General features: G+C 38.8%; 1 long non-coding RNA gene across 2 annotated transcripts in view; it reads left to right on the top strand.

Moving 5' to 3' along the window:
• Positions 1-24,737, top strand: part of LOC115942386 (uncharacterized) — a 219,734-nt gene that overhangs the window by 79,352 nt on the left and 115,645 nt on the right. The gene's annotated exons all lie outside the window — the stretch shown is intronic.

The raw sequence follows: 24,737 nt of genomic DNA, 5'->3' as shown, positions 1-24,737 counted from the left end.
AAGTATTACGTGTAGAGACCAGGGACAAAGCCAACTGGAGTTGAGTCATATAATGGATGGACCTCAGCTGGGTAGTCCATGGAAAGGCTCCTGCTACTGACCCCTGGGCCCATGGTTTTTGTCCATGGTTTTTGCGCCTCTTCCATAATCTGGTGAGCTGTCTCAGTATCTTTCCAATACATTGTTTCACTTCAATTATCCAGAGTTAATGTTGTTTAAAACCAGAACCTTAACTGACTAGACATATATGAGCTACCTTAATCTTCACATCTATCTACATAGTAGGTGTTATTCTTCACATTTTACAGATGAGAAATTGAAGCTTCCTGATGATAAAGCTTTGATCAAGATCATACTGTTAGGAAGAGGCTGAGTTGGTGTTCAAATTCAGTTCTACCCTACTATGAAAGCCAATATTATACTTACTATGCTTTAGTGGTTTAAAATTTAAAGGAAAATGAATAGCTGGAATAAAATATTTGCAGTGTTTGAGACAATCCACCGTGCTTAATAGCTTTAAATTATAAAGAATTCTTAAGATTAGAAAAAAAATTTGACATACTAATGGAAAAACTGGGCAAAGGATGTGAATACCATTTTTTAAAAGAATTAGTAACAATGTGTCATACATATAAAAATGTTTAACCTCATCAATACAAAAAAATGAAAAAACAGTGGTGCACCATTTTCAACTTCCTTATTGATTAAAAAAATATAAAATTAAGTTTGAGCAAAAGATTGGTGAAAATTTGTTTCTACAGGTCTGTGCAAACTTTAGTGAGAGAAGTTTGTTCAAATACATTTAGAATCTCAAATTTGCTCAAGACCTTTGATTTAGCCATTCTAAGAAAATAATCAGGGATATAGAGAAAGATTTATGTACCATGGTATTTTCATAATGATATTTCTAATAGCAAAAATAAGTAAACTAAGTGTCTAATGATCTGGAAATGGGAATAATTGGGAAGAATGTTAAAAAAGCAGGAGGTCCCAATATTCTCTCACTTAACAATTGTTTATTGAGCAGCAACAATGTGCAAGGCACTGTTAGAGGTATTGGAGAGACTGCAGTGAGCAATATAAAGTCTGCTCTCATAAAATTCCATTCTCGTGGGGAAGATGACAAACAGATACATGTATGATTATGACCAATATTATGGATAAATATAAAATAGAGTTAAGGGGATAGAAATTGATTCAAAGCAGGGAGCACATGTTTCAAGATCTGAATGGAGTGCAAGATTAAGCTATGCAAAGATATGGAGTATATCCATGAACAGTTGCCATAATACGGGGTAACAAATCACTGCAAAACTCAGTGGTTTAAGATAAAATAATTCTCTCCACATAATTTATTCTTTCTGAGGTAGGTAGACAGGGTTTAGCTGATTCAGTCTGAGCTTGTCTGGGCTTGGCACCAACTTGAAAATTATGCTCAAGTCTGTGTCATGTGAGTCTCATCCTTCTTGGACAAGCAGGTTAGTTGGAGCATATTCTCCTCATGATGACGACAGGGACAAGAGGACAAGCCCTGTCATACAAGCATATTGTAAACCATTCTTTGTGTCATGTTCACTGACATTCTATTGCAAATTCCTAAGCAAATCACACTGACAAGCCTGATCTCAATGACAAAGGGAAACCTATCCCATCCAGAGTAGAAGTAGTAGGTGAATGAATATGTGATGAACAGTAATTCAAACAATGCTATGAGAGGAGAGCATCCCAGGAAGAAAGAAGAAGAGCTTGTGCAAAGGTCCTGTGCTGGAAGTAAGCTTAGTACCACAAGAAGGCTAGTGAGGTTTAAGTAGAATAGGCAGGAGAGTGGGATAAGAGGCATGTAGGCCTAGATCATGTGTCTCAGGGCCAAGGTTAGGTAGAAAGTTTAGATTTTATAGGAGGGTATTAGACAACCATTGGAGGCTTTCAGCAAATGACAATCTAATTTACATGTGAGAACATGACCCTAATTTTATTTTTATCTTTAAAGATTTTTATTTTAAAAAAATTATTTTTTAAGTAAGTTCTATGTCCAATGTGGGACATAAACCCATGACTCCAAGATCAAGTCATGAGCTCTACTGACAGCCAGCCAGGCGCCCCGAGCCTAATTTTATATAAAAAGATACATGTCTGCATGGAGAAAAGACTGAAAAAAAAAAGACAAATGTAAACAGTGGCTTTATCTCAGCAGTATAATTATATACAATTTCATATATGCATTATTATAGTTTCCAAATTTGGGAATAATCATGAATTTATTTTTCAAACAGTAAAACTGTGATCTTAAAAAGGTCTCTATAGAAAATTAATTAGCAAGATACGTCAGTGGACTAGTAAGCCCCTTTCAGCCCTAATTTCTTTGTTCCCTATACTTTGAAGTACTGATGAGTTAAAGACAAATTAAAGCTGGTCAGGTTTTGGTTCTATCTTTATCCATATCCGTGTGTGTGTGTGTATGTATATGTACACACATATAAAGCTGAGTATGTCTTTCATTTTACTGTAAAACATTTCACATATATAAGAAAGCATAAACACTAATATATTTACCACTCAGCTCATTCATATAATAATTTTCTTTATTTGCTTCAGATTTATCTTCATCTCTTCCTTTTTCCATCCTCCTTTCTCCATTACGAGTTAAAATCTTTTTTTTTTTTTTAAAGATTTTATTTATTTATTTGAGAGAGAATGAGAGAGAGCACATGAGAGGGGGGAGGGTCAGAGGGAGAAGCAGACTCCCTGCCGAACAGGGAGCCCGATGCGGGACTCGATCCAGGGACTCCAGGATCATGACCTGAGCCGAAGGCAGTCGCTTAACCAACTGAGCCACCCAGGCGCCCCACGAGTTAAAATCTTAACAGATGTAGTTAAAACCCCTGTAACTAATCTGATCCCATTCCTCTTCTGCCATCTGCAGAGGTAACAAGTATCCTGAGTTTGAAGTTTTAATTTTGGTGATTATTTTATACTTCTATATGTATCTATAAGCAGTTTACAATATTGCTTTTGTGGTTTCTACTCCATATCTTTAAATGATGCATTCTTTGCTTTTCTAGCTTCTCACTCAATATGCATTCATATACATCCTCCAGTGCTATACTGCTATAGAGTATTCCACTATATAAAATTACAATTTATTGATTCTCTTGTTGATGGATCTTTAATCTGTTTCTATTTTTTCCTCAAATGATGCAGGAATAAACATTCTTGTACATGTCTTCTTTTGAGAGTTTCTCTGTAGGATATGTACTTAGATGTGGCATCACTGAGTGGCAGAAGTCTTTTTTTTTTTTTTTTCTTTTAACTGAGCTATATACTTCACATACCAAAAGATGCATCTACTTAAAATGTATACTTCAGTGGTTTTTAGTATATTCACAGAGTGTGCAACCATCACCACAATCTAATTTTAGAACATTTTGGTCACACCACAAAGAAACACATTACCCACTGGCGGCCATTGTCCATTCTCCCATCCCTACAGCCTAGTACCTACTAAGCTACTTTGTGTCTCTGTGGATTTATCTGTTTGGAAGCTTCCAAATAAGTGGAACAGTGTAATATGTGGCCTTTTGTGTCTGGCTTCTTTCCCTTAGCATAGTGTTTTCAAGGTTCATCCATGGTAGAGCATACAGCAGTGTTTCACTTCCTCTATGGCTGAATAATATTTTGGATGTATATATCACAGTTTATTTATCCATTCATCAGCTGGTGGACATTTAGAATCTTTCCACTTTTTGGCTATTACGAATAATGCTGCTGTGAACATCCATGTACAAATTTTTGTGTGTTTTCAGTTCTCTTGGGTATATACCTAGGAGTGGAATTGCTGGGTCATATAGTAAATCCATGTTTAAATTTTTGAGATGCTGCTGAACTGTTTTCCAAAGTGGCTGCAACATTTTGTATTCCCACCGGCAGTGTATGAGGGATCCAATTCCTTCACATCCTCCCTAACACTTGTTATGTTGTCTGTCTTAATTATAGCCATCCTAGTGACTGTGAAGTGATATCTCATTGAGGTATTGATTTGTATTTCCCTAATAACTAATGATATTAAGCATCTTTTCATGTGATTATTGGCCATTTTAAAATAGTTTTTTTTTTTTAAAGAAGTGTCTATACAAAATTTTGGCCCCCATAATAGTGGATTTCCCTTTTATTGAGTTTTAAGGGTTTTTTGTGTATTCTGGATATTAGTCCCTTATCAGATACATCATTTGCACATATTTTTTCCTACTCAGTGGGTTGCATTCACTTTCTTGATAGGGTCATTGGAAACACAACAATTTTAAATTTTAAGCACAATTTCCTGTTGTTTTTGCCTGAGCATTTGGTGCCATATCTAAGAAACCATTGACCCAAGGTCGTGAAGTTTTATGTCTATGTTTTCCTCTTACAACTTATTGTTTTAGCCTTTACAGTTAGGTTTTTGATGCATTCTGAGTTCATTTTGGTCTGTGGTGTGAAGGATGGACCTAACTTCATTCTTTTAATATGATATCCAGTTGTTCCAGCTCTGTTAGATAGTAAGACTAATTCTTTCTCCATTGAATTATCTTGGCATTCTTGTTAAAAACCAACTGATCATAAGTGCATGGGTTTGTTTCTGGACACTCCATTGTATTGCATTGATCTGTATATTTTATCTTTATGCCAATACCAAGCAGTCTTGATTAATATAGCTTTGTGTATGTTTTCAAATCAATAATCTTGAGTGTTCTAACTTTGTGATTGTTTTTTCAAGATTCTTTTGGTTATTTTGGGTCTCTTCCATTTTCAGTGAATTTTAAGATATGCTTGTCAACTTGTACAAAAACAGCTGGGGCTTTGATAAGTATTGAATCTGTAGATTTGAGTTGGGGAGTGTTACCTACTATCTTAAAATATTAAGTCCTTAAGTTAATGAAATCAGGATATCATTTTATAGATCCTTCTTAATTTCAATGATGTTTTGTAGTTTTCAGTGTACAAATCTTGCACTTCTTTTGTTAAATCTGTTCCTAAGTACTCTTTTTTTGCCATTGTAAATTTTTAAAATTTTCATTTTCAAATTTTCATGGCTAACATGTAGATATACAATTGATTTGTATACTGACCTTGTATCCTGTAAACTTGCTAAACTTGTTTACTAGTTTCAGTAGTTTTTTTTGTGTGTGTGTGTTTGTAGGTGGTAACTTATTTTCTGTATACAAGAGTATGTCATCTGCAAATAGATACAGTTTTCCTTTTCAATTTTCATGCCTTTCATTTTCTTGCCTAATTAGCATGGTTAGAAGCTCTAGTACAGTGTTGAACAGAAGTGGCAAGAGTAGACATCTTTGTTTTGCTCTTGATCTTTCAAGCTTTTAGTTTTATCCTAAATGTGATGTTAACTGTGGGCTTTCCATTTTGTTAGTTTGAGGGAGTTACCTTCTGTTCCTAGTTTGTTGAATGTTTTTGTCATATAAGGGTTTTGGAATCCAGTGATTTTTCTGCATGTATTGAGATGATCTTGTGGCTTTTTCATTAAGTAATCTCTATGCCCAACATGGGGCTCAGACTCACAACCCCAAGATCAAGGGCCTTGTGGCTTTTTACCCTTTATTCTACTAATAATGATGGATACATATTTGTGCATTTTCCAAAGTTTCCTTCTAATTCCATTTCGTTGTGGCCTGAGAACATACTTCATATGAGTTCAGCCCTTTAAATTTTTGAGACTTGTTTCATGGGCTAACATATAGTCCATTCTGGTGACTGTTCCGCATGTACTTGAGAAGAATTCTCTTGTTGGGTGGCATGTTCTATAGATACATATTAGGTATTGTTGGTTTATGGTGTTGTTCAAATACTTGTTGATCTTCTGTCTAGTTGTTCCATCCATTATTAAAAATGAAGTATCAAAGTCTCCAACCATTATTATTGAATTGTGTATTTCTCCCCTTAATTTTCAGGTTTTACTTCATGTATTTTGGGGTCCTGTTATAATTGTTGTATCCTCTTGATTGATTTATCCATTTATCATCATAAAATATCCTTCCTTGTCTCTAGTTACAATTTTTATCTTCAAGTCTGTTTTGTCTGATACTAATACAGCCACTCCAACTCTCTTCAGCTATGGTTTTCACAGTTAACTTTTCCCGTCTTTTTACTTCCTATGTATTTGTGTGTTGAATCAAAAACGTATGATTTGTAGACAACATATAGTTCATATTTTCTGTTTTTATCCATTTCGACCATCTCTACCTTGATTACAGTGTTTAGTCCACTTACATTTAATGTAATACTGATAAAGTAGGACTTATGTCTGCCACTTTGCTGTTTATTTTTTAATTTATTTTTGGGTTATTTTTAATGGTTGCATTAGAGACTATAATTGACATCTTAATTCATAAAAATCTCGATTAATAGAGATAATTACAAGAGTATCCAAAATCTTTGTTTCTATGTAATTCCATTTTTTCCTTCCTTTTGGGGCTAATGGTGTCACACAAATTATATCCTTATACATTCTGTACCCACCAATATAAAATTTTAATTATTGCTGTATACAGTTGTCTTTTAAGTTAGGAGAAAAAAGTTACAAGCAAAAAAATACATTCATGCTATCTTTTACATTTATCTATGGAGTTACATTTATTTCTTTATATCTTCATTTCTTTACGTGGACTTGAGCTGCTATTCAGTATCCTTTCATTTCAACTTACAGGACTCACTTCAGCATGTCTTGTAGGGTATGTCTGCTAGTGACAAATTCTTTCAGTTTTTGTTTATCTAGAAATGTCCTCCTTTCTCTTTTATTTTTACAGGATAGTTTGGATATTAGGCTTTTATCCTTTTGGCAGGCTGGTAGTCTTTCTCTCTGAATTTTGAATAAGCCATCCTGGTGTTTTCTGTGTTTTCTGATGAGAACTCACTGAATCTTACTGAGGACCCTTCACACATGATGAGTTACATCTCTCTCGCTACTTTCAAGAAGTCTTTGACTTCTGCCAGTTTGATTATGATGTGTAGTGTGGATCTCTTTGAGTTTATCTTGAAAGCTTTTTAAAGCTTTCAAAGAAATGTAGAGGGGTGCCTGGCTGGCTCAGTCAGTAGAGCATGCGACTCTTGATCTCAGGGCTGTGAGTTCGAGCCCCACATTGGGTGTAGAGATTATTTTACTCAAAAATAAAATTATTTTTTTACTCAAATAGTAAATAAAATAAATAAAAAATAAAATCTTAAAAAAATGTAGCTTGTTTTTTTAAAAATCAAATTTTGGAAGTTTTCTGCCATTATTTCTTCAAATATTCTTTCTATCTCTGTCTCTCCTTTTGTGACTTCCATTATGTGTATTGGTATGCTTAATTGGTGTCCCACAGGTCTTTGAGGTTCCATTTATTTTCTTTATTTTCTCTTTGTGTTCTTTAGGCTGGATGATCTCAACTGACCTATCTTTACATTTGCTTATTCTTTCTTCTGCATGCTCAAATACACTGTTGGGTCCCTCTAGTGAAATTTTCATTTCAGTTATTATACTTTTCAACTCCTGAATTTCTATTTGGTTCTTTTTGAGAATTTCCATTCTTTTATTGACATTCTTTTTTTGTAAGATATTGTTCTCATACTTTACATGAATTATTTAGGCATTGTTTCATTTATTTGGACATACCTAAAATAGCTGTTTTAAAATCTTTGTATAGTAAGTCCACTGTTGGGTTTTCTCAGAAACAGTTTCTATTGACTACATTTTCCCTTTATGTAGACCATACTTTTCTGTGTCTTCAGCTGTCAAGTAATTTTTTGTTGAAAACTGGACACTTAAAATGATATAATGTGGCACTTCTAGCAATTAGATTCTCTCCCCTCTTGAGAGTTTGTTGTTGTTGTTGTTATTTGTTTTTATTGTTGGTGGTGGTGTTTAATGACTTTTTTGAAGTATTTCTGTAAACTCTGACACAATCAGAAAAAGCCCATGGAAATTTGGTCAAGGAAGTCCATTATTTAAAGAGTGTGTAGAGGAGGAGTACCCAGGAAAGGAGACCGAAGTATATTGACCAAGAAGTCAAGTTAGAAGAGTGTTAGGTCAAGGAAGCAAAGAAGATGTTTTAATCAGAGGATGTGAATAACAATGTTGTATGTTTCGAGATGTCAAATAAAATAAAAATTAAGAGTCCATTAGAACTGATACCATGGAAGTCATTGAACTGAATACCTTATACAATTATTTGGATGGAATTTAGTGGTCCATGTGAGAGAAGCCAGATTGGAGTGCATAAAGAATTTTGGGATATGAAGATATAGGAATTTTGATTCTTGACAGTCCTTGGAAAACTTTTCCATGAAAGGAGGAGAGAGTGTGTTTAGTTAGAATAGGTGAGAAGTACAAAGGAGATTCTGAAAATCTGGAGACTCTTGAACGTGGTTGAATCTAATAGAAAGGGATTAATAAAAAAGGGAACCATAAAAGAAAGACATATTTAATAATAAAATGTTCTTTTTTTTTTTTTTTAGATTTATTTATTTATTTGACAGACACAGCAAAAGAGGCACAAGCAAGGGGAGTGGGGAAGGGAGAAGCAGGCTTCCCACGGAGTAGGGAGCCTGATGTAGGGCTTGATCCCAGGACCCTGGGATCATGACCTGAGCCAATGGCAGACACTTAACGACTGAGCCACCCAGGAGCCCCAAATAATAAAATGTTCTTGATTAAACCAAAGAGGATAGAATTTGGAATATGGATGGAAGAATTGATCTTAGATAGGAGGATGAAAGATGAGTATGGTTATGGCTTTTTTGGGCAGCAGAGGGAGTTCTTATTTGATGCTTTCTATATTTTCCAAGAGGTCATCTACAATATGATGGAGGAAAGATTGATTAGAGATGCTTGAGAAACTTTGAAATTGAAGTGGAAAATGGGACAGTTTGGGGTGAGGGACAGATTTTAGGGGCCAAATGAACTCACTGATGTGAATTTTTGATGGTTCCAGTCAGCCTGGTTGAATTCCTCTGTTAATACTTAGCAACTTATAAGGCATTACTGAGTGTGGGATACTTGAATTCATCTATGGTTGAGATTTTGTTAATGTAGTTGCAATTAAAAATATCAGGGCAAGGGTGCCTGGGTGGCTCAGTTAGTTAGGCGACTGCCTTCGGCTCAGGTTGTGATCCTGGAGTCCCTGGATCCAGTCCCGCATCGGCTCCCTGCTCGGCGGGGAGTCTGCTTCTCCCTCTGACCCTCCCCCCTCTCATGTGCTTTCTCTCTCTCATTCTCTCTCTCTCAAATAAATAAATGAAATCTTTATAAAAAAAATATCAGGGCAAGAAAGTTCCTGAAGATTAGCACAAAAAACAAATGCTATATGATCTCACTTATATGTATAATCTAAAAAAGCTGATCTCATGGAAACTCACAGAGTAGAAGGGTAGTTACTAGGGACTGGGGGTGAGGGAAATGGGGAGATGTTGGTCAACGGGTACAAACTTTCAGCTATAAAATGAGTAAATTCTGAGGATCTAATATACAGCAAGGTGATTATAGTTAACAATACCGAGAGTAGATCTTAAATGTTCTTACTACGCACAGAAAAGTGGTAATTATGTGAGGTGATGGAGGTGTTAATTCTCTTGTGGTACTCATTTTGCAATATATGTGTATCAAATCATCATGTTATGCACCTTAAACTTACACAATGTTCTACGTCAATTACATCTCAATAAAGCTGGGGAAAAGATTAGTAAGAGAGTGGTTGAGATTATAAACCACAGAATCTTAGATGAAAACAGAGGGAAATGAAGCCTGGAAGGTGTGGAAGAAGAGAAAGTAGTAAGTGCCCCAGAGGTTTGAGCATAACTGAGGAATGTGTGTGTTGGGAGTAACTGAGTATGTAGGCTGGAATGACAGTAGTCTGTGGTTAGAGGGTGGCTTATATTAATGAGCAGTGTCAAAGATGGAATAGTTTTGAGTGATGTCAAATATGGGGGAGGTTAGCTAAAGTGCCACGGAAGAGGAAATTTCTGAAATCACAAAGTTGGACTGGCCATGAAGATAATAAAGTCATGCAAGATGATTGCAGAATTTAGGGTAAAAAAGATTGAGCCAGTTGCCAAAGAATTCAATAATTGCAGCCCATATAGTGAAACAAATATTGAAACTTGAGTTTGGGGCCCTGGATTGTACTTTCTCAAACTTCATTCTCGCCTTGATCTACTATGTTTGCCACCTTCAATTATAGTTATTTTTAGAATCTCTTCTTTATCTAAGTTCCTTTAGGTACAAGTATAGTGTCTTAATTATCATTGTGTGACTCAGATTACTTTATGCCAGAATGCAATAATTTTTGTTGGTTTAATGAAAAGAAAAAGTAAAAAAATGAGCATTTTGGGAAGTAGGCATCCTTAAATTTTCCTGAGAGCAGTTGTAGATCACAGGGTTCTTTCTCCTCCTCTCCCCAGCTACAGTGTAACAAGTTAGACACCTATTAAAAAAGATTAGAACATCTAGAGACTTTGGTGAAACCGAAAAAAAGAAACAAGGCTTGCCTATTATATACCTTTGATTACCTGCATCCTCTTTGTCTTTCTACCACCTTTCAGTATTGCAACTCAGAATTTCTTAACATCAAGTATAACTTTGTGAAACCAAATTAGGGTCACTCAGATTTTAAAAGCCTCATTATAGATTCAACTTTGTTCCCTGAAAGCCAAGATAAAATAAGGAGGAAAAATTAAAACCTGTTGTCATCTGGATCTATTATAATGCTTCCATCTTCTGAAGTCCTTTTGATGATTAAGCTTTTTAAGAGTGAAAATTGTTTTCCGTATGGTCTGACTTGTCTGTTTCTTAACATTTTTGCTCATTTAATAGAAGTGTTATTGATGCTTCGTACTTAAGAAAATCCTGAAAATGGAGAATGGTCTAGTATATACAATATTATATATATAAAATATGAAGTCCCACATTATATCATTTGTTAATACTAATTTTCTTAAACTTAGAAACCAGAAACACCAATGCAGGGTGAGGATGGAGTCAATTAAATGCAGAAAAGACAACACATTTAATTCTGTGGCCTGAAGATATAGCAAGGGCTTGATTTCTATTTCCTTGGACAAATTGTGTTTATCTTTGGTATATTCTCATACTTGTTTTTGGGATAAAAACATAAGTTGGCTTTGACAACTGTCACCACATTGATCTCTGTGGTTGACCTTTCCAGAGAGGGAGAATGTTCTTTTCTTTCTTTGTTATCCATGTGTCTTTCTCCTGAAGCTATGCAGGAAGTTAATAAAGAGTTTACCTTCAATTTAGTGTTTAGTTTGTATATGAATATTTAGGCACTGCAGTCAACATTTCTCATGCCTTTTTCCATCTATTAGTACTTCTGCCCTCTCTTCTCTTGGGTGTCCAGTATTTCTTGTACATCTTTGGCTGCCCCAAACCCAGTGCTTTTATAGTTCCTGAAGGCTCCCCTTCCCCAACATGCTGTATGCTTTGCATTTCATATTTCCTTCCCTTTAATCCTTCCATTAAAATTTCCCTTCCCTTGTGATCTGTGAATTAATATATGTTAAGTATCTGCTCTGGCTTATCACAATGTTTGGAACTAATGCTTAAAGAGCTTCTCCTGTAGTTTGAGTCAGAGTTTACCTACATAAACATTCACCAAAAAAACCCCAAAAACAAAACCCCAAAAAACAACCCAAGGCAATTAAGGGTCAAATTATATTGCATCACCATAGGAATAATTTTCAGAGAAATAAGAGGTCAGTATGGGTTGGAGTATCTAAAGATTAATGAAATCTAAATGCACCAGTATCTGGAGATAAAGGGTTAGCGTTTTATTTCCTTATTGAATAACATACTGGAATAGCTGGAAATTAATGGAATTAAGATATATGGCATATTAGGGAGGCTTCTGGTCAAGGCTGCATATGGCCTTCAAATCAGTCAGTTCCTACATCATGCACTTTCCTCCTATCAGCTGAAGACTTGCAGCTCCAAATTTCTTTCCATTCATGGGGCGCTATGCAGATGCCAAGGTCAAACATGCACATGGCTTTGCTCCTGGTGGAGCCCCTATGAGGTTTGACTGAAGATCAAGATGATTCCAGTGATGTCATCCTGGTCGCCTGAGTCTTTGAGGCACTATGTTCATAACTTGGGAAGGGGCTATAAGCTGACACTTTCAAATGCCTGGAGCGTATCTAATTTTAATAGCTTCTCAGTGACATGAAGAATCAGACTTTTTGCAAACCACTTTCTAAGAATTAGACCTGATAGTTCTATTCCTTCTGGGAGACCAGTTAGCCTGCCACTCTTTCTCTCTCTCTCTCTTTTTTTTTTTAAACTGAATTTGATTTTTGAAAGATTTAATCTCATTCCCTATCACAATATTATTTTTCATAACAGCAGGAAGAAATTTGGTAAACTATTCTGGTTTCTTCTGTTTGTGAATTTTATTCCCACTTCATCAAAAATGGGCTTCTGTCAGAGGATGAAACCAGACGCAGTGTGTTGTTCAATGTCTCCAGCTTGTCGAAGCCACTGTATTAAAAATCTTAATAAGGTTGCTGACTTTCTTGCTCCCTGTGTTCCTCCTGCAGTTAAGCTATTTACACTTGAGCTTTTTCCACATCTGGTTAGAAACTAGTGACTTTTGTCTCCCCTTGTTTTAAGTTACTATCTCCCTCAAGGTTTCTTCCATGCACTGAACTTCCATTCTTTTCTTTGATGGAAAAGGGGCATGGGTGGTAGAGCAAGCAGAGTGTGGGCAATGTCCCAGAGATGCCCACGTTTGAGTCCTTGCTTGCTGAATGATCTTGGATATTTTAACTTTTCTCACACTCAGTCTCACTACACTTACCTTGAAGAGTTGTTAGGATTAAATAAAATAACCCATGCAACGGCACTTGGCACAGTGATTTGAGTATAGGACCACTCAATCTGCCTATTTTTTATATTTGTGTGATGAGTTCGGCCATAAGAAAGAGCAATTTCTTATTCACAGAGGGCTTATTCAAAACCTAATTCTGTGTTCTGTCTACATTCTATATAGGGTGTTCTTTAACTCTCATTGTGTGGTTTTTTTTTTTTTTTTTAAAGCTATCAGTGTTTCCTACACTATTTTTATTACTTTTATCTGCATAGCACTTGGTATTTATAATGCTTTTATGCTTTTATGTGCCTTAATGCGCTTTCATAATGTGTAGCATACACATCCTGAAATTCATCTTGTTGGCTCATCATTCAGTCTGGGGTGTTGCTTACATGGTCTGCTTATTCTGAGCATCACAGTCTTAACTGCAGAGTTCACCTGGTCAAGAAATTCAATTATAGCAAAAGTGAGGCTCATCAACCTGGCATTCTATGAAGACAACAGAAAATACCTGTTGATCTCCAAGGATACATGGTAGAGGCTTAATCTGAGTTTTTCCACTTCTCTGAAATTGTACAGAGAAAGAAGTCAAAGAGAAAAATTCACAAATTCCATTTTCGGTGAATCCAGGAGACCCAGATGTCTCTTAAAATTACAAATTATATGTGCTGCCAAAAGCAAGTGAGGCCAGTGGAAGTAGGCAAGAAGCTGCATGGTAAATGGTGAATAGGCATCAAGAAGGATAGTGAGGGTGGGTGGCATCAGCTGTGGTGAATTTCAGAAAAGCCAGTAAGTGTTCACTTCCAGAAGGGGAGAATCCCATCCTGAATGGCAACTGCAGGGAGCAAGGTTGAATTCAGGATGACTGGCTTGTTCCAGTTTGCCTGGACCTTTCCTAGCTTTAGCACTGAAAGTCCCATGTTCTAGGAACATCCTCAGTCCTGGGCAAGCAGGGATGTTGTTCATCCTAGATGAGATGGAACAGGATGTGAGATGATGGGAAGGGCCTGAGGGACACACAGGTGGCAGATTACAGAAAGCAGAAGCCAAAATGCACCAACAAAAAGTGGGGCTACTACCTTGGAAGGTAAGAGATGTGTCCTAGGTGGCAGTGTCTAGTGAAGAAACTAGAAGATCACATGGGTAGAATCCATTCTGAACCTAAAAGGCAAAGGGAATGTGGTTGAGCAGAGGCAACCTTTTTAAGGGAAGTAGCCTATTGCAACAGACTGGAACAGAAAAAGCCTATGAGTTGTAAAGCTTGGCAGACTGGAACTCCCTAGTCCTTCTCTCTACCCCCTTGTAACCTTTGTAAATAGCTGGTCCAGGAAAATTAAACTCACTCAAATATGAGTAACAAAGTCTTGGAAGAGCATCTGTACAGAGATGGTTATTAAATTGTGAAAAATAAATTCTGAGATTTTCCACTATAGACAAATGAAGATTTTCCACTATAGACAAATGAAGTGCACCAGAAAACTATTGCCAAGAAGCAGATAAAAATTTTAATGTTAATATCACATGTCTAAAAAACTTAATGGAGTACTAGTTCTTAATGGAGGTATACAAAGCAAAAATGCAGTGACTCAGGACTGGGCAACTAGGAGATGATGAATAAAGGGAGCTGTGAATTAGTTTGGCAGAAATCATGTAAGAAATAAAAACATTTTTCAAAAGTAAAGACTAAATTAGAACACAAAAAGAGTAGATACCATTGAAAGCACAGTAGGGAACAAAAGAGATATGAGAAAAGCAAATGAAGTGAACAAGAAATACAAAAAGAAAAAGGATTTAGAGACAAAACTATAGGAATAAACACAAGTATACATGTACACATGGGGTCTCCCCAAAAGAAGACCAAAACAAAAGAACAAATAGTTGATAATTCAGGGAAACTTTTCTAAAAATAAGGCATGAATCTACATATTTGAAGGGCTCACCATATACCAGGGAAAATTGACTTTTCTAAAAAAGTCAGCATCAAGACATATTCTAAAGTGATTAGAAGAAAGAAAGACTATTTTGGGTGAACAGGTGAAAATATCTATTCACTTATGGTGGAATGAAGCTGGGCAGGCATCAGACTTTTCTAAAGATATAAACAAGCCCAGATGATGGTGGAAAAATCCTTATATTTAAGGAAAGAAAGAATGAGCTAGAGATTTTATATATGGCCAAGACGTCTTTCATTTCTAAAAGGCTACAAAACAGTTTCAAATTTGTAAGAACTTAGGAAATATTATCCATAGAAGCCCATTTTGAGAAAACAGAGGATTAACTCTCACCAACCAAACAATGCATTGGGGAACTTCGGTCGAAAGGCTGGCATTCAACATTAAATGAATTTAATTGCAGATCTAAGTCCAAAGCAAAAAAGGGGACAAGGTAAGGGGTCAAGTCTGAAATCAGTAGGGGGTTAGGACCCAGAATCTATTGGAAGGAGTTGAATCTTGAATGGAGGTGGGATACTACCTTCTACCTTCATTGTACAAATGGAAGAAGGAGAAGCTGATGAGATGCAGGAAGATGGTTTCTACTTTGTGAAGTAGAAGTCCAGTCCATCCACTGAAGGTAGGGGGCCAGGACTGAAGTAAGGGTCAGCAGTAGAGGGGAAAATGTTTGGAACAGAGTGGGAGATCAAGCTTCCAGAGAATCATGGTAGAAATACGTGTAAAAGTTAGCTGTTTAAAGAAAACCTTCAATGAATCTGTTAAAGTGAACTATTTATGATGAGGTATTCAAATTACCTATTCTGTAAATTGGGTATTGAGTAGTATACAGAAGTTTAAGATAGATGTTTGTTATTTTGCATCTGTGGACATAGTGCTTTGCATGTTTTTATGCAAATCCATTCACTTAATTTTTTTTCTACTATATTATGACACAATGAGGGTAAGTAGTATCTTTCCAGGACTCTGCCCATTTCAATGAAACTTGGATATTTTAATAAATAAAACATACCTATAATGTTCTGCTTAATATTTTCTAACACTCATTCCTAAAGATGCACATAAAAATGATTAATTTTAATCATTTAATTTTCAGACTCTGAAAAGGTAATACTTCATTGAAATTCCTGGTGAAGCTTAGAATAAAAATTACAATGAAATCTATAAATGTTAAGCCACATACACTTCTGACTTAATAGACCAAGGTGTAATAGATGCCAGTATCTCCCATCCAGAAAGTATGGTGAACACTGTGTTCATGAGTCATGTTGCAAACAAATGGCCCAATCAAACAAGGAGTCAATAACAGATATGAATTGAAAGAGCCAACTTGTCTAGTCGTTTTGGGATTGTGAAGCAGTCAAGCACCACAGAACTATAGGACTAATCAAAGGTGAGAATAAGCATTATCTTCTCTGGGAGCTTTAAATGAACCATGGTGGGAACTTCTTGCTTCTTGGTGTGGCCAGGATAGCACTTGTAAGTCTTCCTTCCCCGTTCCCTGTTGACCCAAAGAGAACTTTCCAAAGATATTCTCTCAATCCAACTGCAACTAAACCATTGTATACTTGACACTGTTTTCCCTGCCAAATTTGAGAAGTATACTTTTTATTTTATTGTTCACTTACTGTCATTACCCAAATATAGCACACTGTTCACCATGTTGCATGAAAGAGAAAACATCTGAGAATTCACCAACATCAAGAATAATTTACCAAATTATTACTTGCAGAAGTAAAAGGAAGGCTGAGATGGTAAAACGTAAGCCAAACAGGGAAGCACTAAAGAAAGTTTGGATGCTGCATATGTTGTATAATTTCTCTCAAGTGAGGACAACTTCAGAAGGTTGATTTAGAATATCTGCAACAATCACTGTGCTTTGGCATGGAATGATTTTGAGGCTAAAGATGAAAAGGGCAGTCTCCTTCAACACCAGAGAGCCACTCCACCTTGACATTTTATTCTTGAAGGAGTGCCCCAGATCTAATAGCCATGGCTTTAACCACTGTATGTTTGGGGGAATGAGACTGATGTAGTTGAAAAAGGACAAATTTGGGAACCAACCAGGATTGGGCTCCCATACTCATTGCAGTAGGAACTAACTGTGGGACCAGAATATAACAACACCTTCATGGATCGTTATTAGATATTAGCAATAATGTGAATAAAGTACTTAGCAGAGTGCTGGGCACATAGTAAGTGCGTGATGAATGGTAGCCATATTATTATCTCATGGCAAGAAATTTTATTAGGGTTAAAAATCTCAGAATAACAGAACATCCACAAATCTCAAACAGCCATCTGTTTCGAGCAGCATTCATACTATGAAACTCTAGCTCGCTGGAATGATTTGGATTCCCTCTTAAAACTCACCATAATGAGATTTGGCCTGCACCAGAGAAAAGCCATTAATGACCTAATTGTCAAATCCAATGGCCTGTTTTCAGTCATGTTCTTATTTATTTCCTCTGTGGCATGTGATGCTATTGACTATTCTTGTCTTAATTCATTCACTTGGATTCCTCAACAATGCTGTCTGTTGGTTCTTCTCTTGTTTCAGACTCCTTTCCTGGGGTTAGGGCTCGGAAGGGGCCTTTTCTCCACTTCCTGATCTCTTCTTCTGTGAAGACTTCCCTTAAGCTCACCAGGCAGAGTCAACACAGTTCAAAAAATCTTTGTTCAGTACGTAGTGTGCGCTTGTCTCTCTTCCAGGTCTTGGGGCCCAAAGACAAAGGAGATTGGAGGTGGTAGAAGCTCCCGGTGCTCACCATATTGAATTTTTCTTCCTGAACGGAGAGGTGGTTGTGTTGCTCAGCCTCCTGCAAGAAATGGGACTGTGTAACTAGTCCAGTCATGAGATGTGAATGCAATTCATAGGTCGAGGCATTGAAGAGGCAGTACACTAATCCTTGTTCTCTCTTCCCATGCTGCCGTGACCCAGGAAATGAGCTGTTATTGACCTGACAGTGTCTCATGGTAGAGGGAACCTGGGCCATGATTGTCAGATGGAGGGAATTCCTACCAACTTCCATCAGACTTTGCATGATTGAGAAGAAAAGCTGTACTCAGCTATGAAATCTATTACTGTGTCCTATTCTATCCTGAATCAGTATAGTGTGATATACTTGGAGGAGATGCTACAAAGAAAATGTGCAAAGTGCACAGAATGCTTTTTGGAGCATTGAGGAGGGGCATTGATCTCATTCTGAGTGAGGAGTATTTAGGGAAGATATGAATTCCTGGTTCTAATTCATCTCTTCCCAGAATGGACAGATTGGTCTTGATCAAGAAAGGAGGCACCTTCCTCTCCTGAACCTGCGCCGGCCCAGGTGGGAATAGAAACAGCTGTAGACTATGAAGTAGATGTTGTGTCAAAAGGTTGAAGGAATTCACCTTCACATTTTCTTGGCGAAGTAAGAGATGTTTTCTGGTATGTATTAGAGCAGGGGAACAAACTAGTTTATCTGCAAGGCTACATAGCCAATAGTTTAGGCTTCAGTCTCTGTCACAGCTACTCAACTCTGCTATTGTAGTGGGAAGATAGCTGTAGACATTATGTTAAAGTGAATTCTCCGTTCCAAAAAAAACTTCATTTGCAGAACTGGTGGCAGGCTGCATTTCTGCTGCGGGCCACAGTTGGCTGTTGCCTGTGTTCAAAAGTTGAGGTCTGGGCCACAGTTTCGAAGCGAACGTTGGAGATTTGCAGTCATTTTTGCAGGAGCTAAGAGAGGGTGAATGTTGATGGGTGACAAAGAACAGCATACAGGGGGAGCTCAGGGTCTAAGTGACATTAGAAAGAATGTGGCGGCTGTAGCCCATTCGCATTGTTTTGGCAGTTTTGGACACAGACTGTGGTTGTCATAGGGTATCTAGGTGCAGAGAGTGTGAATTCTTCCTCTGTGGTCTGAAAGCATTGCTTGCATTTCTGGCTAATCCTAGTTGTCTCTCTCCCCAGATTGTGGACATCTTTTGAAGGCAAGGTCCTTGTCCCCTGTGTTTTTTGTAGTAGCCTGAGTTTCCTCAGTTTCTAGCTAAGGACCATATCCTTCAGTTGTCGGCATTTGCCTCTCACCTCACTGTGACACGATGAGAACCCTTTCCTGGCCCCGAGTCTCCATTGCGGGGCCCGTCTCACTTCATGTTGAATCCACCCAGACCCGACTCATCCTCTGAGGACTCGTGACTAATGTGGTGACTGTTAGCTGGTCAAGAGAAGCTGAAGTCATGCTGTAATTACGCACCACACACACGCACCCACTGTTTTATCTGTCTCCCCCCTCCCCATCTTCCTGTCTTTGGAACAAAAAAATTCTCTGACTTCACATGGCCAACACAGCTGTCCAACTGGCTACAAACACAGAAGCGAATGAAGTCAGTGAAAGGATGAGTCATGGCACAAAAGTGTCATTTACACTCCCAGCATCTCAACCCCCGCCTCCTGACTGAGGTTTACTGCTTGGGAAGGAGCCCTTTGCCACAGCTCCAAGGACACTGCACAAGGAAGCACCTTGTGGGGAAGGAAGTCCCTCACTTGGCAAGTCTGTTGTTTGCTCCCGGTCCCACCTAGTTGAATAACATCATTGGGATCTAATGAGATGGTAGGATCCAAGGGGCATAGAAAATTGGCCGAGTGGCTTGGTGGCATTTAGATATTTTCTAGAAAAAGGACACACACTATACAATGCAAGATCCAAATGCACCCAGCTTAGTTATAGCCTAGTAGTGCTTCCCGAGTCATGACACAGAGTGAACCTGTAACCAGGACAGCTCAAGAGAACCAATGGTGATCTTATTCCCTGCCGCCGTTGTCCATATTAATTCATGAAACTTCATGAGAATGAGCATCCCTGCAGGGCAAATGGCACTGTCGGCTAATCTAAATTCAGATTGTGAATTTTTATCATGATCAGTGTTTTGTTTGGATTGATGTTGGCATGGATTTAAAATCAATGATCAATCATAATATCACTGACAGTACTAATAAACAATTTGCTCCCTGGGATTGCTCCCTTCCTGTTATGCATGCACCCTATCTTGAGGATGATGCTGTTCTGAACATGAGAGGTTTAGACTGGTTGATACTTGTCTCCATTCCCACATCGCCTGCGTTTCTGCTTTTCACACCCTCAGCCAACCTTCCGTGAGCATCCGTTTTGTATCTCTCTCAAAGTTCTCTTTCCTCCCCTTTGTAGTAAGCCCCCCAGCACACTGGCCTTGGATCCTCAGACTGAGGAGGAGACAGACAAGGCTGAGGCTGGAGGAGCAGCTGCTTGTCCTCCCTGCTGCCAAGGCTTGGCAGCAGGTTCCTGGGGAAGCAGTAGGCACCTGGTTCGCACAGGACCAGCACAGCTGGTCCAGTCTTGGACTGGCAAGCGTGGCTTCCTTCGTCACCGAAGCGACTGGCCTGTGATCTCGCTACAGCCTGCTGAAACCGAGAGGGACGCAATGAAAACCATACACCTCAGCAGAGCAGGTGCAAGTCACATTTCACTAATGAACAATGGGCACTTTGCACACAGGGAGGCTTTGATCTGGGAGCTAAAAGGCACTTCTGTTGGACAGGATGTTGGCCGAGGCAGGAAGCAGCGAGAGGCCCTGGGAAGGATCCTTTATGCAAAAAAGTCGTGTAGCATCCATCATCAACTCATGCTCGCAGACTTAAACACTCCCAATCTCCGAGACCTCTTTGGGAGAAAGCAGTGTGTTTGTGGAAGGCTTTTAGTTGATTCTATATTAGGACCATCCCCAAAATGAATAAAACATTTCTTCTATATTAAACTTAAGGCTGCCTTCTACCCATCAGTTTTAGTTCTGCCTTATGGGTTTATACAGAACAGTTCTACTTGAGAAAGAGGGTGTCCATGTGAGAATATTCCATATATTTGGGGATCGATCTCCTGGCTTCCAGGAAATGTGAATAGGGCATCTTTTCATAGATTAAAAAATAATAAATTACAAGTCACAGATAAGCTAAGGTGCTGTCTTCGGGTACATGCGTATTCCTCCTGCACAGTGATCTCGAAGGCTCTGTGCAGATCTCTCTTGTCCCCCCACAAAGTCAGACTTGTAGGTTTCTTAGAGATCATCATCAGACACCCTGAGCCAGCCGGGGGCTTGTGCCTCTGTGTCACGGTGCCCGATGATGGCTGCAGTCGCGTGCAGGGGAGGTGATGAGCCTAGGCTTGGCAAGGTGTAAACCATCCATCCCGCTCTAAGTCCATAGGACTTCTACAGTTCCACCTCCTTTCCCCGCAGCCTGCCCCCAGAGGAGGACGCAGTGTGAGACTTGTGAATTTCAGCCAGTGTATTCCTATTCTTCTCACTTTTCACTGGGGACTAGAGAGAGTTGTGCAAATGTTTGAGGCTTCTTAAAGCCGATGAGGGAGGGGCAGTTAGAAAGAGGGTAAGGAGGGAGTGCCTACATAAGGTCTCCTTGCAGCTAAGAGTGGGGTATCTCCAAGGCTGTAAGGACATATTTGGCATGGCCAATGTCAGAGGCATTTCCTCTCCATGTGAACAGGAAAGCTGCACAAGCAAATTGCTGCTTAAAAGCTTCGATATGCCAGGAATCAGGTGGGTTCACAGCAGTAAAGATATAATCAGATGGTCACTGTCCATAGACTGATAGAACAGGGTGACATGGCTAGAGAGTAGATGCTACCCCTGAACTGTGTATAGGGCCACAGGCAGAGAATACGTACCTGGGCACATGCATTTGGGAGAAGGGGGCACCTCAGTATTGAAGCATTGAGGCGAGTGGGTAGGGGCACTTTGCAGCAAGGGGTGTAGAAAAATCCACGAAAGGACAGTAAGGAGACAGGAGTTCAAAGCCTAAGGTGAAAAGGTGTTGAGCATGTCAGCAAGGGTCCTGTGTGCCTGGGAAGGTTTTCTGTATAGCCATTCTTGGTTAGACTCAGACTACTGGGAATACAATGTTTAAAAGAGACAAACATCGTTGTTTTCAAATCCTTGCTATCACTCTTGGGTCAGAAGCTTGGTTGTAGGTGGATACTGGACAGCAGATTAACTGATTCTAGTGGTTACCTTGTTGAGGGGATCTCCTAATATGCTTCCTCTTCTTTTGAGGACTGGCTCAGGGCTCAGAAAGGGTCAAAGCTGGAGTGGTCAGATCTCTGAGAATTCAACTGTTTAGATTTACTCACAGATTTCACTGTGCTTCCTCTTAAAATCTCCATTTCAGAAGGAGGCTAGGAAAAGCAGAGACAGATACTCATAGATGTTGGCGACATTGCATTTCCCCTTTCCTCCTTCTCTAAGCTTACCAAAACTACTTTGTCCCATGTGCTGTACCACCCAGGCTTAGCTGTTCATTCCAGAGCTAATCAATTAACTTTACAGGATCACGGGGCTAACTAGACCACGTCACAATCAGAAAACATTTGGCGTAGAATTGGGAACGGGCAAGACACGTGAATTTGCTGAAAGGAATGGGGAAGTTGAATATCAGACATTTGTTGGTATGTTGTGTGTGTGTGTGTGTGTGTGTATGTTTGAGAGAGAGAGACAGAGGCAGAATTAGCCAACTTGAAATACTGTCCTATAGGCAGTGGAATTCTAAGGCTGAGGATACATTACACACCCTCTACTCTGTGGATGTCCCTGTAAGTTCCTGTGATTCTCTTCACCAGGGTCAGAAAATTATCGCCCCTCAATGGCCTATATGTGTACAGTCTTCACTGTTGCTGAGGATTTTCAAGACGGTTCAACTCCTCAACCTTATTTTCCCTAATCAATGACATTTGAATCAGTGGATTGCATGTTTATCTTTTGGTTGGAACTTGTCTTTTTGATTTCAGTTGGCATTTGCTTCCATGTTTTGAAAAAGTTTTTGAGACTGTAATCCCTCCCTTTGCTATTTTTAATGCTTTAAAGTGTATACCGTTGAGTCAACAATGACAGTTGAGTTTTGCTGCTTGCTATTTTTGATTTGAACTTTGCACTTCATTCTAAATCTTCATGGTGGATTTGGGCCTTTTAAGTACGAAATGTCGTTGATCTTTTAACTATTGGTGGGCCCCACTCATTGTTTTCCCAGAGTCTAAGTTGTTAGATAAATGCTGAGTCTTCTTCTTAGGGCTTTTCTCAGGGAGGATTCAAAGGGTGGGAGGTGGTGTTTAGATTTACTCACAGATTTCACTGTGCTTCCTCTTAAAATTTCCATTTCAGATTTCTTCTACCATTTAACATTTACTTTCTCCACTTTTTTTTTTTTTGGGTCTCTTTCATAATTCTTGTATTCTTTCTTTGGTATGGTTGGAAACTGCACTGGGATTTCAACATTTATCCTCATTTTGCAATTCGTATTTTTTTTTTGTTTTGCAATTTGTATTTTCACTTCGTTGCAACCCCAAATTGCATCAATGCCTATTCCTGCCCTTGGGATATAGGTTTATAAACCATTTAGATTTACTTATTTGCTCATTTCTTCTTCATTTTCATCAGAGAATCCACGGGTTCAAAGGGGCAAGCAGATGGTGGTCCCCAAAAGCCTTTGTCATTCATTTGTGATTCTCTGGTCACTTTCTCACTTGGGTTCCCCTTGGCATGTTCTTCTTGGCTTGGGTCTCCCTGCCAGAGAGTTCCCAAACGATTAGAAAAGTTTGGAATCTATCACATAGTGGGAAGAAAATCCTAGGAAGAGCACATCTCTGTCTTTGTGGTGAGGCGGGGACCAGTGGAGGCAGCAAGCAGAGCAGGGTCATTTTTGCCGCCCCACCCCCCCCATCTCTGGCCTCATTTGGCGCACACAGTTGTTCTCAGCTTTGTGGACTCTGGAACTTCCTCAGGAGCCCTGATGCTCTTATTTTTTGTCTCTCTTCTGTTCCTTGGAATGTGGTCTGTATTCGAGTCTCTAATCAGCTTGAAGTCCTTTCAAAAGATAAAGACGGTCTGTCTCCTGGCTCCCCCAGCATCTACCATAGCAGAGAGTCCCGGTTGTAACTTGGCTGACCACATAGGTAAATGTGTATTTTCCCCAGGGCTGTAGGTGGTAGACATTCAACCACTGTTTATTATTTTTTTAAATTTTAATTTAATTTAATTTTTTAAAGATTTTATTTATTTATTTGACAGAGACACAGTGAGAGCAGGAACCACAAGCAGGGGGAGTGGGAGAGGGAGAAGCAGGCTTCCCGTGGAGCAGGGAGCGCGATGTGGGGCTCGATCCCAGGACCCCGAGATCATGATCTGAGCCGAAGGCAGTCACTTAACCAATTGAGCCACCCAGGCGACCCTCAACCACTGTTTATTAATAGTTACTAATAATATGTTTAAAAGTCCCTGGCCACTGACCACTCCACACTTTTTTGGTCCACATGAAACTTATCCATTTTTCTCTTGACTGTATCTACTGCTTGATTTTGTCTTTTGGAAGCAAATATAAAAAAAACTAGGGTGGTTGAATTTTTTTTTTTTTTGTACAGAGCTTATGAGAACTGGACTATATGGATAGTTAACACACTGAGTTTGTGTTTACTAACAACCCTAGCTAGGACGAATACTAGCTCTGAGACTGTGAATGAGAAAAATGGGGAATTGTGTTTATTTGATCTGTGTAGACAGTCTGCTTACCCTGAAACTTTCTCTGATGTGGCCCTTTATGTTGATTGGTAAACAAAGCCGCTCATGGCTACATTCTATTTTACTTTGTTCCATGTAGATGCAGAAAAGATAATTCTTCCTTTCCCATCTCGATGGCAGATTATTTATTTATTTATTTATTTTATTCTTATGTTAATCCCCATACATTACATCATTAGTTTTAGATGAAGTGTTCCATGATTCATTGTTTGTGCATAACACCCAGTGCTCCATGCAGAATGTGCCCTCCTCAATACCCACCACCAGGCTAACCCATCCTCCCACCCCCTTCCCCTCCAGAACCCTGTTTGTTTTTCAGAGTCCATCGTCTCTCATGGTT

This window comes from Leptonychotes weddellii, chromosome 8 (assembly GCF_054177405.1).
Source record: "Leptonychotes weddellii isolate Sample4059 chromosome 8, ASM5417740v2, whole genome shotgun sequence".
NCBI classification, from domain to species: domain Eukaryota; kingdom Metazoa; phylum Chordata; class Mammalia; order Carnivora; family Phocidae; genus Leptonychotes; species Leptonychotes weddellii.
The sequence above is the reverse complement of the archived record's forward strand: the minus strand, read 5'-3'. Positions and strand labels throughout refer to the sequence as shown.